General features: G+C 40.6%; 1 protein-coding gene and 1 long non-coding RNA gene across 7 annotated transcripts in view; one reads left to right on the plus strand and one right to left on the minus strand.

The window, feature by feature from the left end:
* The window catches only part of GUCY1A1 (guanylate cyclase 1 soluble subunit alpha 1), a 63006-nt gene extending 51715 nt beyond the window's left edge, over window positions 1–11291 (minus strand). Inside the window, exons 1-2 of one of the 6 annotated variants that reach the window (XM_042983717.1) lie at window positions 10971–11291; window positions 10237–10310 (exon numbers count right to left, since the gene is read on the minus strand). The gene's annotated coding sequence lies outside the window, so the exon portion shown is untranslated. Of the gene's footprint in view, window positions 1–2897; window positions 3120–9648; window positions 9897–10236 lie in introns of those variants that run through there. The other 5 variants (XM_007084201.3, XM_015538414.2, XM_007084203.3 and 2 more) reach the window with 5 other exon arrangements.
* Window positions 5667–9523, plus strand: LOC122237936. Its single transcript, XR_006216717.1, has 3 exons — window positions 5667–5891; window positions 8922–9087; window positions 9314–9523. It is a non-coding gene; the product is annotated as an uncharacterized LOC122237936 (long non-coding RNA).
* Window positions 11292–15297: the final 4006 nt, after the last annotated feature.

Below are 15297 nucleotides of genomic sequence, written 5' to 3' on the forward strand. Positions count from 1 at the left end.
TACTAGAATCCCTCAATGTATCCATTCATCCATCCAACCATTCATTTATGTGTTCATATATCTTGGAAATATTTATTAAGCACCTTTATCATTGCATTCTAAGACATGAGGTTTCAAGAATTCAAAACAAAAAGAAACAAAAACAAAACACCACTAGATCCTTAAGGAATGTGTCATGTAGGGATTGGGGTGTGGACAGAATAAAAACACAGAAATTCAATTAAAATGTGATCTCATGTGACAAGTGATGGGGACCCAGAAAATCTGCATCTAAATCTGACATGGTACATTGGTAAATGCTTCATCAAAAAAAAAAAAAAAAAAAGAGTTGAGTCTTCTAGAATAAGTAAGAAATAATAAGGCATAGAAAACAAGAAAGGTATTCCAAGGAGTAGAAAAATACGTTCAAAAGACAAAGACAGAAACAAAAAAAGAGTTTGGTGTCCAGTTACAGCAAAGACAATATGGCTATAACACAGATTTCAAGTAAGAGAATAATCAAACACTGAACAGCAGAGTTAGACAGAAAAGTTAAGCTGTCAGAATACCTGCTTGAAATTATGAACACTGCATGTTTTTACATCACTTACAATGGCTTTTAACACGTGGCATGCAGCAAATTCTTAATACTCATACAATGACCAATGACTATTTATCGAGGACAGTTAATGTAAAGAAACATAGCCAAGTACCATTTCACTGTGTGTAAAATAGACTAAGACAACATACAACTACCCATTTCCACTATGTACTGAAACAGATCCAATGTTAAGATAAAAATAACTCAACCAATATGACTCTGGTTTGATTTGTGTAGATAACCAAGGCCACAACATGCTGGTGAGGGAGATGTTCTAACTGCCCCCAGTTCGGACAGGAAACAAAAGTGTGAAGAAACAACTCTTTTCAGGACCTTCTTTACTTTTTTTAACCTTACTCTTCCTGTTTGAGCACCATATTGCCACCCAATGTCCCCTACTGGTATCTACCTTTCTTATTTATGTCACGCATACTACGTCTTTCAATTTTCTTTTTCTCTTATATTTAAAAGTCTACATCAACGAAACCATGCTCTTGATTGACAGTAGAAGGCAACATAATAAATGTGACTTTCGGTATGGGGCAAACAAGTTTATACTCCTCTTCTGAGTAACAAAGTTATTCTAGGGTTCCTAGAAATAAAATCCAAAGGACTACATCGATCCAAAGGAGTTGTCCCTACTATAGGACAAGTGGAAGAAAAACTTTTGTGGTAGATGGTCTTATGATACCCCTTATATACATACCTCTTATACAACCTTCTTGCCCTTGGCCAAGCCATCAGGTGAGTTGCACGTGGTAACCCAGTCTAAGTCAAGATAAATTCTTATAGCTTCCAAGGATGGGGAAGAAAGAGAGGGGGAAAGACAGCAAATTCTACTAGGTATAATTTAGTATCTAACCCAAGGAACAAACTCTAGCAAGAAATATCACAACTTTTCTATATACTATTGCCGATATACATGTTTTTAAGCATAAGACAACACAACATGAGCTTAAGAATTACTTGTAAATCAGTCACTACAAAAAAAAAGAACCAGAAATAGATGCATGGCATATTAAATTATTATTTGGGGTCGAAGTGGAGAAAGAGGAATGTTACTTATAATTAGTGACTGTGAATATTTTAAAACATTTAAAAAATGGAATTTTACCCAAAGAATCTTCACTGAGAAAAGTGCCTTTGCTAATCATATTTACAAATGAATGTTAATCTGGTGTAAGAATATCTTGTTTTAAATACTACATATCAAGTATTGACAATGTTAATGTGTTTACCCAAATCTCTTCCATGCTACAGTTGTAATCGCCCATTGTCCTGTATCAATTAAACTCTAGGTTCACAAATACACAACTTAAATGTTTATATTATGTCAGTGGAACATTGAAATCCCTTGTCCTGTGTGTTAACAATATAAACCAAAGAACATTTGACTACTTATAATAGTAAGTATCTGAAGCTGCAAAATGATTGAAAATTGAGCACAATTAGCAGCTAATAATTTCAGTTCCTACAAACAAAATTAGACTAGTGAAATAACAAAACTTCTCTAATAAAACACATGGCATTAAAGTCACAGGGTTTCCCGACCTCACAGATGGAAACACCTGATGCAAGGTAAGGAGCCAAATAATCCCTCGTTAAAGCTAGAAATGCGTATCAAGCTTTGAATAGTTTTAATTGATTTATGAAGGTCTAATTAGAAGTCAGGAATATACCGTATCCTGTCCCCAGACTCAAAAAACAAAATGGTTCTACATTACCTAATAAAGCGAAAACTCTGCCTGACATCCTGGCCTTTTGTAATCTAACCTCTCTTTACCTTAAATCTTTTTATAAATAAGTCCCCGCATAGCCTCATCACTCCAAGCAGGCCCCTCTCACATCACACATTTTTACTGAGTGCTTATGATCCATGGGACACTTCTATTAGGTGTCTGTGAACAGAATGAGAACTAAACAGCAATGGCGCCTCTGGCCACCGAATAGGAAGGAGTGTAATGGTGAAAACGGACAATTCGGCAAGCAATTACAGGACGATACGATCATATGACGGGCAAGTGCAGGGCCTTGAAGGAAAACATAACAAAACACTCCACGGAGACTCAGAAGGTCAGGGAAAGTTTCTGAGAAAGTAGAGCCTAGTTTGAGGTTTGAAGGATGAGTAGGTATGGGCCTCTCGATAACTGAGCAGAGGGAAAAGGGATCTAGAAGCAGAGGGAGGAGTAGAAGGATTTTCCACAAAGGAATACTGCCAAGTTGTGCTTGAGAAGTCTCGGTGTGCCCTTTCCCCCTTCACACCCCGGTTCCACGTGGACGCGCATGCACACCTGCACCCCGCACTCATCCCACTCACCTGCTTCCGGCACCGCGCCTCTCTTTTCCTCTGCCCAGAACACTCTTCCCACGCTTCTCTATATTTAAGTCCTACGGGTCCTGCAAAGTCCTACATGGGTCCTCTTTTAAAATCTCAGCTAAGAGCCAGATCCTCTCTAGAAAGCCTTCAATGTTTCCATCCTGCAAAGCGCTTTCTCTTTCAAGTTCTTCAGAACTTATTAAAAAGGCACCACGAATATTAAGCTCATTGTTAAGTGCTGACGTGTGTAATTCTGAGACTATTTCTGGGTTCTGTTATCTCTACGGGCAGACTTTAAATTCCCTCAAGTCGGGGGCTGTGTCATAAACTGTGCTTGTATGTCCCACAGTGACAACCATAATCCATAATAAACTTTATTGTGAGAAGTACAAAAAAGGGACTGAGCCTCTGAGAAGAGTATCGTAATACATAAAATAAGCCGAAGCTTCCAAAAATTACAAATTCAAAAAAAAAAAGTTCTTTCAATTCTTTATTATTACCAGATCAAGTGGAGATGATGGCATTTGCATTAGGTGTATGAGGAGTTCAAAGACTGGGGGGGATGTGAGAAAATTCAAATGATGGCACATGACTGGTCCAGCAGAATTACTCCACTTTCATTTCATCCCCATTCCTCAAGAAAATAATTTTCATACTGGCAAAAGTAAGACCAAAATCAAAATAACAAATTTAAGGTTCAAGATATGGAATGATGGTAAATATTCTAAATGAGTTTAAATCCATTCATTTGAAGAAACGGCATTACAACGTACTGAAAGCACTTGCGGATGAAAGAAGGGGAGAGTTAAAATCATCTTTAAAAATATTACAATGAAGAAGAGTGTTGATAGAGAACAAAGAATCCAGTCATTGCCTCAATTTTCAAAATAGAGAAGGTGAATTCCACCAACTACAGCCTAGAGAGCTTGACATTTCATTCCAGGCATGATTCCCAAGAGATTTTTAAATCTATGGTACGGTATGGCAACTCAAAATGTGAGGTGTTGTTACCTACAAGCTAGTGAAGTGTCTCAAGGAGCATATCATTCTAAATTGATCTAGTGTTATTTCCTTTTTTTTTTAATGTTTATTTATTTTTGAGATAGAGAGAGACAGAGCATGAATGGGGGAGGGTCAGAGAGAGAGGGAGACACAGAAACTGAAGCAGGCTCCAGGCTCTGAGCTGTCAGCCCAGAGCCCGATGCGGGGCTCGAACTCACAGACGGTGAGATCATGACCTGAGCCGAAGTCGGACGCTTAACCGACTGAGCCACCCAGGCGCCCCTTCCTTTTGTTCTTAATAAGGGTACTTGGGATCTATTCTGCAGAAAGTGGAAATGCATTTTAGAAAGAAGTTTGACCAAGTCTATCACCTGTCACTCCTGGGCCACACGAAGGAATGCAGACTCCAAAGAAAGAGAGTTACTTGACGATGTAACTGGTTGGACATCCATGTAAAGAGGACTACTAACTCACGGACTCATATAAAGAAGAGGAAGGTATCTAGGATTGTGACAGATGTCCTTCCAGTTAGCATTTTTAACAGTTACTTGGATGAAGACATTAACTGTATCATAATCAAATCTGTTACGGCCTCTGAATTGGGAAGAATGGCTAATCTTCATCAAGGAATCAGAATCCAAAAACACCTTGACCTTCTGGAACAACAGGCTAACTAAAGGTAAAAATTAAATTTAATTGCAGCATCTTTAAAAGTCCCAACTTAAGTGGCCAAATGTATAACTGAGTAGAAGTGTATCTTCAGAAGAGTATGGATAAAAGGATGTATAATTAAACAGTACAGTGTGGATGTAAAAAAAAGTGGGGGGAAAAACAGATTCGATTTTTAGGATGATTTACTATATGGTATCCAGAGGAGATAATCAGATATATCCAATGATATCCGTCCACTCATCCATGTTTAGCTCGGGGCACCACATTTTAAGAAAAACACGAATGCATCCAAAAGAGAAATTCCCTGATGATAAGACTTACAAACCGTGTCAATTAAGGATGAGTTGAATGAACCGGATATTACCATAGAGACACAGGAGTTGTCATATATAAAAGCATTTTGTATAAGTGCTCTAAGACGTAAAAATCAGGATAAGAATATTGCAGTGTTAAATAGTTTCATTCAATATAAGAAAAGGATTCTTGGGGCACCTGGGTGGCTCAGTCAGTTAATTGTCTGACTTCGGCTCAGGTCATGATCTTACGGTTCACGAGTTCGAGCCCCGCATTGGGCTCTGTGCTGACAGCTCAGAGCCTGGAGCCTGCTTCAGAGTCTGTGTCTCCCTCTCTCTCTGCCCCTCCCCTGCTCATGCTCTGTCTCTCTCTCTTCTTCTCTCTCTCAAAAATAAATAGAAACATTAAAAAATTAAAAATAAAACAAAATAAAATAGTTCTTATGCTTAGGATGGGTCAAATAAAGAAATGCCTCCTAAGTTCCAGATAATTCCTGACAAATAGTTTGCCTAGACTGATCTTACTATTCTCTATGAATCTGGACATAAGGTCATCCACTAAGAATGAAAAAAATCAGGATAATGTGGGTGGGCTGGAAAACCTGGAAACATCTAGAACAAGCACGATGGAGAATTTGATACGGAATTATCCAAGAGAGGATAAAAGAACTTCCTAGCACTGTTAATCATCCCTTAAGCTGAAGTCAGAATGAACTAGATTCTGGTAGGTACAGTGGCTAGAGATCTGAAGTCTGCAGCAGAGTTGACATTGCTGTCCAAGATGAGTGTGGTGAGTAAAGAGAGGAAAACATGCGCAAATTGGGCGTGGCCAATGAACAATAACGGGAGAGAAGGATGTTGGGTAGTTGTGCATGAGTGGAAGGATCGGAAGGATAAGAGGCTGTGGAAGAAAGGACACGAAACTCTTAGCTTTCTGTTCAGCTGGGGCAATCCTGAGCGACGAGAAGACCCAGATGGGTAAATACCAGCAGACTCCAGGAGACCAGCAGAAGTAGAACAGGCCAAGGTGCTGTGAAAGCCAGACGCGTAGATGTTGAATGAGTCTTCGAACAATGACAGCTGATGAAAACCCTTCATTATTTTAGATTCCTGAGGAAAGGAGAATGTTCAGGATATCAAAAAGCACTGGTAATGGGGCGAGGGTAACATGAGTGAAGGATGTAAATTTAAAAAGATAGAGGGTAGAGGCACCTGGGTGGCTCACACAGTTAAGTGTCTGACACTTGGTTTCGGCTCAGGTCATGATCTCACAGTCTGTGGGTTTGAGCCCCGTGTCGGGCTCCGGGCTGACAGCACAGAGCCTGCTTGGGATTGATTCTCTGTCTCCCTCTGTCTCTGCCCCTCCCCTGCTTTCTCTCTCTCTCAAAAATAAATACACTTAAAAAAAAAAAGATAAAGGGTAACTGGATGATGATAAAAGAAATAACAGTTTACAAGCAGTTCTGAACAGACTGCATGCCATGAGAGAAAAGCACAGCAGTGTCTCTGGATGATGAAGACCATAATATTCCACAGAAGGTCAGTGGAAAACAAATATATTTTTTAAAAAATTATATCCTTAAACAAAATAACTTATAGCATCAAGACATAAAAAAACCTTAATTCAATCATTACAAAGACAACATAATTAATCTGATTAGACACCTACTATGTACCAGGCACTGTGGATCCAACGCTTGAATATCCTGAAAGAGATGGGAGTTTGGTAGGCAATACAGACATCTTAACAGGAATTTTTAATGCAGTGTGGTGCAGACAAAGGAGATATATATGTAGACAGGTCAGACCTGGAAAAAATTTCAGGATTAAGAAGTTTTTCTTCGCCCAACTTCCTTTCCCCAGGGTGCTCCCTCTCAAAGCCATCATCTTCTGTTGGCTTCTTGCTAATTCCTACTACACTGAGGAGGAGGAGGTGGTCTGTGAGTTAATTAATTTGAGCTGCCTTTGATTTTCTGAAAGGGAGAGTACATTTTATAAAAAAGTATGAATTGCCAGAAAGCATTTCAGGTCATTGACATGAGTAACTATAAGCAGTTAAAATCACATTTTTGTAGCAAGGGGGAATCATGACCAGAGACCCTCAGATTTTATAAGATAATCATTCTCTTCTACTGTAGGCTGAGGAAGGAGCTGGCCTATCTTCACTCCTTGCAAATAACTATTCATACTCAATAACCCTCATGGCTATAGGAAGATAAAATCTCTTGGCCTGAACCCAGGAAAGAGAAAAAAAATATGAAATAGGTCAGACGCTTCCAAACTGTTTGAAAGAAATAAAATAAGCAAATATGATTCAGGATAGCCAAAAACTTATCCCAACCCCAAATAAGTCAACTAGTCTATGAACAACTAAATTTGTTCATAGAAAGCCCTAAAATTGCCCAAAGTTCTTATTGTATCAGGTCAAGATAGAGATACTCAAAACAAACTTATTGGATAAACACCTAATAAATACTTACTGAATAAATCTAGATGTTCTGGAGACTAAAACTATTGCAATTATTAATATTTTACAAAGAAAATATCTTTCTGCAAATATGCAGAAAAATAATAAGTAGTGATGTTTAAGAAAAGTTGCTTAAACAACTTTTGGATGAATATTTATAATCAAATGGTGTAAAAATTAGTGCCATAAAAGTTATATATCCTAGCAAATGAAAGAGAAAAGCTAAGCAACTTCCTGGCAAATCTGACATATAGAAAATATTCTGAATAACTAATTTCCTCCAAAATACTTTCCCATCAATAACATGCTTTTTGCTTTATTCAAATACTGCTTTAGCTTTCCACTTCTCTTTACCTGGAAAAATTCATTAAGGCTAATTTGAATTTTTTTCTATTTTTGAAAAAATACTAACTACAGACATTTTGGGTATCTATATTGTTTTAAACTAACTTGTAAAAAAAATCAGTATTATCCCCTCTATAGTCATTATGAATTGTTAGCAAATGTAATGTATAAGTGTAAATATAAGATTTAATTTCCCTGACATGGTTTCTGACAAAATTCAAGGTTATCTAATCTTAATTTATTAAAAAAAATGATATTAACTAAAGATTTGAGGCTTTTTTGTTTGAAAAATGTCTGCAACAAAACAGCTAACATTTAGGCACAAAAATATCTTATTTACATATTCATAATCATATGATAATGGTTTAATCACTTCTTTAGCTTTTAGTGCAATATTAATTAAAACAGTTTTTCAAAATGACACCTTAGAACAAAATTGTTTCATAAACCATAGTTATAAGAGATATAAGGACTAAGGCTTTGAAGTTTACCACATTTCTTTCTCCTTTGGTGTTGCCAGATATAAGTCAAATACCTTTACAGTTTCTTTCACATTCTCTAAATGACAGAAAACTATCTTAGATATATTATACCTGGAAGGGCCTTTAAGAGATTATTTATATTCATATACTTTGAAACACCACACCATGTATAAGCACTTTATCTTTTTGTTGGGTTCCAAATAGAGAAAAATATAATTTTTATTTTCTATGTCATACACTAGAAAGAGATCTCCCAGTACAAGAAGAAACAGAATGTACCTATCTATTCATCACAAATTTCTACTAAACAAACTTCACCAACCTAAGTTGCCTGATACATTTAAAAACATGCAAGTGTTATATGAAATGCTTAAATATTACAACGCTAATTATTCTAGAATTTTCCTAGTTTATGTCTGCAGTCTTTATGTAGAAAGCCTATTGTTGTGACAAGAAGTAAAGCTTATACATTTTAACTTTGTAGTTCTTATTTTTCTGTTGAGTCAAAGATCCCTCTGGACTACCACCTAAAAATAGAGCGACTCAAATGTTTAAATACAGTATCAGGGGCTGCATGACCCTTTGAAGCAGATATACAGACTTGAGTTGGTTAATAACTAAACAGAACACAGACCATCTCACAAAAAAAGTAATAGAGTTTATATGGCTTTTTGACAAATTAAAGTTTGCTTCGAAATTTTAGATTTTCATACTGTTGTGATATTTTTGTTGCTCTTGATTTTTACCACTCTTCATAACATAGCACCTGAAATGACCCCTCTTGAAAAGAAAACATAGCCATTTTCGGAAAAGCAACAGATTACTTCTGCACTATGAACCAAGATATGAAAATCTCCACCATTAAGTGCTTCAACGTTTATGTATCTGTCACCAGAGGGTTAATGACGTTCCCACCAAGAGTAGTTCAAGTAAGTAGGCAGACCTTTAATGATATCACCAATGGAGGGCTGAGCCTGAAAAAAATCACTACTGATACAAAACAAAAGCTCAAAAAAACCCATATGTATATAGATATCTAGAGAGAGAGAGAGCTCCTCTTCTATTTAAAACTCAGACGGATTTTCAATATATTGTAAACCAAGGTGCCTTTGACCAGTTACCGTTAAGTGAGAGGTTCACTGTGGTTTATTTCAGAAGACACAAACTGTTTTATCAAGTGCAAAATGAAGGAAGAACCATATGAAAATAAGCGAGCAAAAGAAAGACGCACGAAATCCATAGCCTGAATCACATGATCACGATGCACCGAAGCCCCTCGCACGACCGACCGCCACAGCGAAGCTGCTCAGCTCACCACTACAGGCTGCAGCCACAGACCCGACGCGCAGAGGCTGCTGTGATCCCCTGCTTACCATTACCCCGAAGCGCGGCGGTCACAATGAAAACAGAAATTAGACTGCCAAATTAGACCGCGAGCGCGCGCGCGCGCGCGGGCACACACACACGCACACGCACACGCACACACTTACTCTTCGGTCGAGCCCCGAGCAGCCCGGCTGGAAGTTTGCTGGATGCTTTGTCTAAGCAATTCAGCAATCGTTCGCGGTTTGCTCTCCAGAAGGGCGATTGGCTCGCCCACGCAGCAGCCGGCGGGGTGAAGTTGCGGTAAAGCCGGGGCGCGGCCTCGAGCCCCGGCCGGCTCTGAGGTCCCCGCCGCCCTTTGCTCTGCCGCAGCTGAACCTCGCGTGCGCCGGAGGCCCGGGCGCCCCGGCCGTGGGAGAGCAGCGGCCCCAGCGCGCCCCGCGCGTTCTCACGCCCCGGCCGTGCGAGCCCGGCCGCTGGCGCTGCGCGGCCCGGCGCCTACCCCCTCAGTCCTCTTCCCTCTGGCCCCGCAGCTCCCCCGGGCCCTGAGCCGGGCCCCCGGGCGCCTTCTCCTCTGCTCCCTCGCTCCTCCCCAGCGTGGGAACCGCGCCCCGGCCCCCGGGGGCTGAGCAGCTGGGAGCGCATGGAAGTCTCCCCAGGGAGGAGAAGGGGGACGAACCCAGCCCTGGAGCCCCGGCAGATGGCCTGCCCCTCTGGGGAGCCCCGACCCGCGTGGGCGCGCAACGACCACTTACTCGCTGGCTTCCCAGACCTCGCGGCTGCGTTTCGGGATCTCCGGCAGCTCCTGGGCGCGCCTCGCAAATCCCCACTGCCAACGCAGAAAGAGAGTGGGCGTCAGGAACCAGCGAGGGTGAGCGGGAGAGGGGACCCTACAGCGGCACCTGTCAGTCCGTGCTCGAGTGCACCTACCGCACAGGCGACCGCAGTACTCACGCTTGGGCTCACTCCCGTCTACCTGCTCAACAGGCTGGGCGGGACGCGACGTGCCTTGCAAACCGTATTCCCCGCGCTGCTCCCAAACACTCAATCGGTTCTGGCCGTGGTCCCTCCCTGTCTCCGTATCTGCCTGCTGACCCCGAAGGATCCCTTATAATCCCTTTCCCTACAGCATTCAAGTTCTTTTCAGAATCCCTCCCCTTCTGTACACCGAAAGACTGAAAAAGAAAGTAGCGACTAAAACGCACCATGGTGAGGTCACTCAGGGTCTGGGTCTTGCCGAGGCTCGTGACGCTCCCCGCCCCCTCTCCCCCGACCCAGCCTGCCGCAGGTATGGGTCGCCTAGGGCGGCTCCCCAGCTGCTCTCGGCTTTTTGCCTGGGATCGAGAGCAGCGAAACTGTCGGAAAGCTTCGAAAAAACCTGCTTTGGAAAATCAGCTCAGTGTTGGAGTCCCACCCACTACGCCCAGACTAGGGCTGGGGACCTGAGTCCTGGCCTCTCCAGCCGTCACATCGCCATCCCAGCACTTACTGTGTGGAGACTGAGACGAAGGGGCAGGGACAAAGAAAGAGAAACAAACAAAACAAAAACAAAAGGAGGGAACTCAAGGAAAATCTGCTCCCCCCTCCGCCCCCCAAATCTTCTCCACCATGCATTGCTCCGGAAGATCTGTCGTTTTCAGTAGTTAAAACCTCCAACATTTCTGCTGAGAAGTTAATCTCAGCACAGATGGTTTTCCTGTCCTGGTTTAAAGGTTTAAAAACAATCTACGCCTTTGCAAATGCAACCTTATGGTTGCACAGTATATACCATCTTCCCAATAGAGTTCTGATACAGCTTGGTTCAGTGCATTTAGTTCTGCTGGGTGTGTGTGTATCCCAGCACAGAAAAATAAATTCTGATAATTGATTTTGAGTCAATTTTCTGACTTAAAAATGTCATTATGCTATTTCGTTGTGAATTCATAATTAATCATGATTACCGTGTGATCCTTCTTCAAATTCAGTAACTCTGAAACATTGTTCTTGGTTATCTACAATTCTTAAATCTCTCCCAAACCCCACCACATAATCTGGTCTCATGTTAGATTCACCACATTTGCAAAATTTTCTCCCAGCCTTGTCGACTATGCTCTCCTCATGGCAGACATTAGTCAGAATAAGCAAAGAAGGGGGGAAAAAGTCATTTAATTTTTTTAAAAAAGGCATTTAAATAAACTTTGCCTTAGTATCAGGCAAAAAGTTCAGAGCTATAAATTTGAATTTTTTTGGTTCTACCATATCTGAAACCTTCTCTTCCCCTATAACCAACCCATGAAAATGTCTTAAGTCAGTAGGGCTTTTGTCTTCAGTGCTCTTAGAATTTAAGACCTAGAATAAAAAATAAAAATAAATACCAAGTAATGCATTGTTCACTAAAACTGCAGTAGGTGACTATGTTAGCATTGTGTGATTGTCACAAGCGATCTCAAGGAGAAATGAAGAACAGGAAGAACTGGAAAACCAGTTAGGTAGAGGCATGCAAACAATATTTTTACACAACCAGATATGATAGATACATAATGTATTGAGATGACGAAGGATCTTCATTGTGTCTATGTAGAAAGCACAAAACCTTAATTTTTACAACTATATTACATTTATAACTACATTATATTTTACAACTGTATATACATATTTTTACAACAGAATTACACCTTATGATGTACAGGTATCTGGAGAACTACTTGTGAGCACATTGGCCTGTCTTCTAGTTGCTGCACGGAAGACTTGTATAAAAACAGCGTTTGTGTTTTTGTGTTTCTTTACTGGCATTACTCTTGTCAATATTCCTTTCATCCTGGAACACGACTTGCTTAACCCATTCTTCTCTGCCTTTACCATCCTGGTATCCCATAGCACACCAGAATCCATAGTACGTTTAACTTCAGTCCTCTCTGCAGGGGCCTACCAGTTTTACCAAGGGTAGACTCTCAGCTTGTATTCTCCTTCTCCCATCTTTTACGACTTCCAGGCAATGGGGTGTGTGGGAAAAGCAGCCAATCTAGGGTGCCGGGTGATTGTGAAAAACATGTTCTAATCTGAATGTTTGATACGCCCTGACAAAAGGTTAAGAGTTCCCTGCTGTTATGGAAGGAATCTTTGTAGCCAAGTGCGTAGCAATGTATACGGTTCCTAAGAGGGATTCAGTAAAATAATTATTGAGTGGCTAAATGCATATATGAGTGTTTCATCATCTTCCAGGTCTGCTCTTCTGTCTTACAGATAATGTGTAGGTTAAAGCCTACTTGTCTCCACTTTATTGAGAATCAGAAAGTTGTCATGACAACTTAATAAAAATGTTAACAAGGACAAATATTTGGTTGAAAGCAATCCTTGGTATTCTTGTCAGCTTTGGCAGAAAAGCTCAAGTTTTTCTTCTCAAAATGCTTTGTTTTTCCTGTATCCACAATTGATGATAGCACAGAAACATTTAAATGTGTATTCTTTGCACACTTACAAATGACAATGGCAACCAGACATGTGATCTAACGCCTTGCTACTCAAGATATCAGCAATATCAGCATGACCTGTCTTCTTGTCAGAAATACAGAGCCTCGGACCTCACTCCAAACCTACTGAATCAGAATATTCATTTCACAACATCTTCAGGTGAGTCTTAGGCATATTAAAGTTCGAGAAGCCCTGATCTAATATCAATGCATTAAGTATGCTAGACCTAGAAACAGGTTGCATGAATCTGTTGAAATCTAGGAATTTTGAGAACGAGCATCTTTTTTTTTTTTTTCTGGAATATTATTACCAAGTCAGTTTAAATAAAGTAATGAGACTAATTCAGTCATCTCTGCTGGCTTCTTGGTCCACTTAAGAACCAAACACAACTTCATAAACCAAAGGGAATTGAGAGAGAAATGAGGGGGGGCCGGCGCAATGTGGCAGGAGGGAAGATATGAGAAACATTGTATACTTTTGTATTTTATATCCTTTTTAAATATATGTCACAGGCAGAGCTTCACTTTATTTTTTAGCCAACAAACTACTTGATTGTACTGTTTATCAAATCAGGATAACTTGTCAAACACAAGAAAGATAACTTCATTATCTTTTTCCCCTTTATTACTCTTTTTTTCTTCCTTCTTAAGATTATTTACTTCCTAAATTTTTTAAATGTTTATTTATGCTTATTTACTTTCAATTCGTTTGAAATACAACTAGTTAGACAGACTTTACATTAGTAACTTGTAATTATGGGGGCCATGTTAGTACTCCAAAATGTCCCTTTTAGAATGTGAAGTATTAATTAGGAAAAGGCCATGTAGAGTTGGAGTCCCTAAATTTCCAGCTCTGGTATAGACATTCATGAAGCAGTTTGGACTCCAAGAGATTCTAATGGTGACAGAAATGTTCACCATGTTGTCTCAGATGGTGTTTGTTATCAGTAAATAGGGTGGTAGGCAGAATAATGTGCCCTCCTTGCCCAAAGATGCCCATGCCATCCCTGAAAACTATGACTATGTTACAATATGGCAAGGGGAAATTAGGTTGCACATAGAATTAAGATTGCTTGGGGTGCCTGGGTGGCTCAGTTGGTTGAGCGTCTGACTCTCGATTTCGGCTTAAGCCATGATCTCATGGTTCATGAGTTCCAGCCATGCATGGGGCTCCTGTGCTGACAGCGTGCAGCCTGCTTGGGATTCTGTCTCTCTCCCTCTGCCCCTCTCCCTGCTGTATCTCTCTCTTTCTCTCTCTCTCTCTCTCTCTCAAAATAAATAAATAAACTTTAAAAGGAAAAAAAAATTTTTTTAAAAAAGGTTGCTAATCAACTGACCTTGAGATGGGGAGATTATCTTAGATGAGCCATATGACACACTGTAATCGCAAGGGTCCTTATAAATGAAAACTGGAGGGGAGCCTGGGTGGTTCAGTCAGTAAAGCATCCAACTTTGGCTCAGGTCCTGATCTCATGGCTCATGAGTTTGAGCCCGGTGTTGGGCTCTGTGTTGACAGCTCAGACCCTGGAGCCTGCTTCAGATTCTGTGTTTCCCTCTCTTCTCTCTCTGCCCCTCCCCTGCTCACACTCTGTCTCTCTCTTTCTCAAAAATAAATAAACATTAAAAAATATTTTTTAATGAAAAATGGAGACAAGACAGTCAGGGTTAGAGTCAGAGGGATGCAGTGTAGAAAGACCTGACCAGCAATTGCTGGGCTGGAAGATGCAAAGGGGTTATTACCAAGGGATGTGTGCAGCCTCTAGAAACGGGATTAAGGTAAGAAATCCTATTCTCCCTGAAGTCCTCCAGAAAAGAAGCAGCCCTGCCAATATTTTGATTTTTAATCTGATGAGACTCATTTCAGAGTCTCAGTTTGTTTGTTTCAAGCAACTAGGTTTGCAGGTATTTGTTGCAGCAGCAGTGGGCAACATTGGTACTGGAGAGTGAACTGCGGTGGTAACACCTAGAAATGGGGAAGTGGCTTTGAAATGGGGCATCAGCAAAGCCTGCAAGGATTTTATTGAATATGATTTTTTAAAAGCCTGAGTTGCTTTGAATGAGCTGTTAGTGAAAACATGGCTGTTAACTCTGCTAGTGAGGACCCCACGTGGTGGAGAAGTAGAAGCATGTTTGGGAAAGCCTATAGCATTCTACAGAGCACTTAACGTGTCGTGATCTGACTGGTCGAACTATGATGTTAAAAGCGCTGCCAGTGAGGACATAGATGGAGATGACGAATCCGTTACTGGAAACTGGAGGAAAGGCTTATCCTTATACACTGGCAGGACACTTAGCTGAACTGGAGTCTGCAGGTTTGCAGAAAGAATGAATTTGAACGTTTAGCGGAGATTTCTAAGCAAAGTGTTG

This window comes from Panthera tigris, chromosome B1, assembly GCF_018350195.1.
Source record: "Panthera tigris isolate Pti1 chromosome B1, P.tigris_Pti1_mat1.1, whole genome shotgun sequence".
NCBI classification, from domain to species: Eukaryota; Metazoa; Chordata; class Mammalia; order Carnivora; family Felidae; genus Panthera; species Panthera tigris.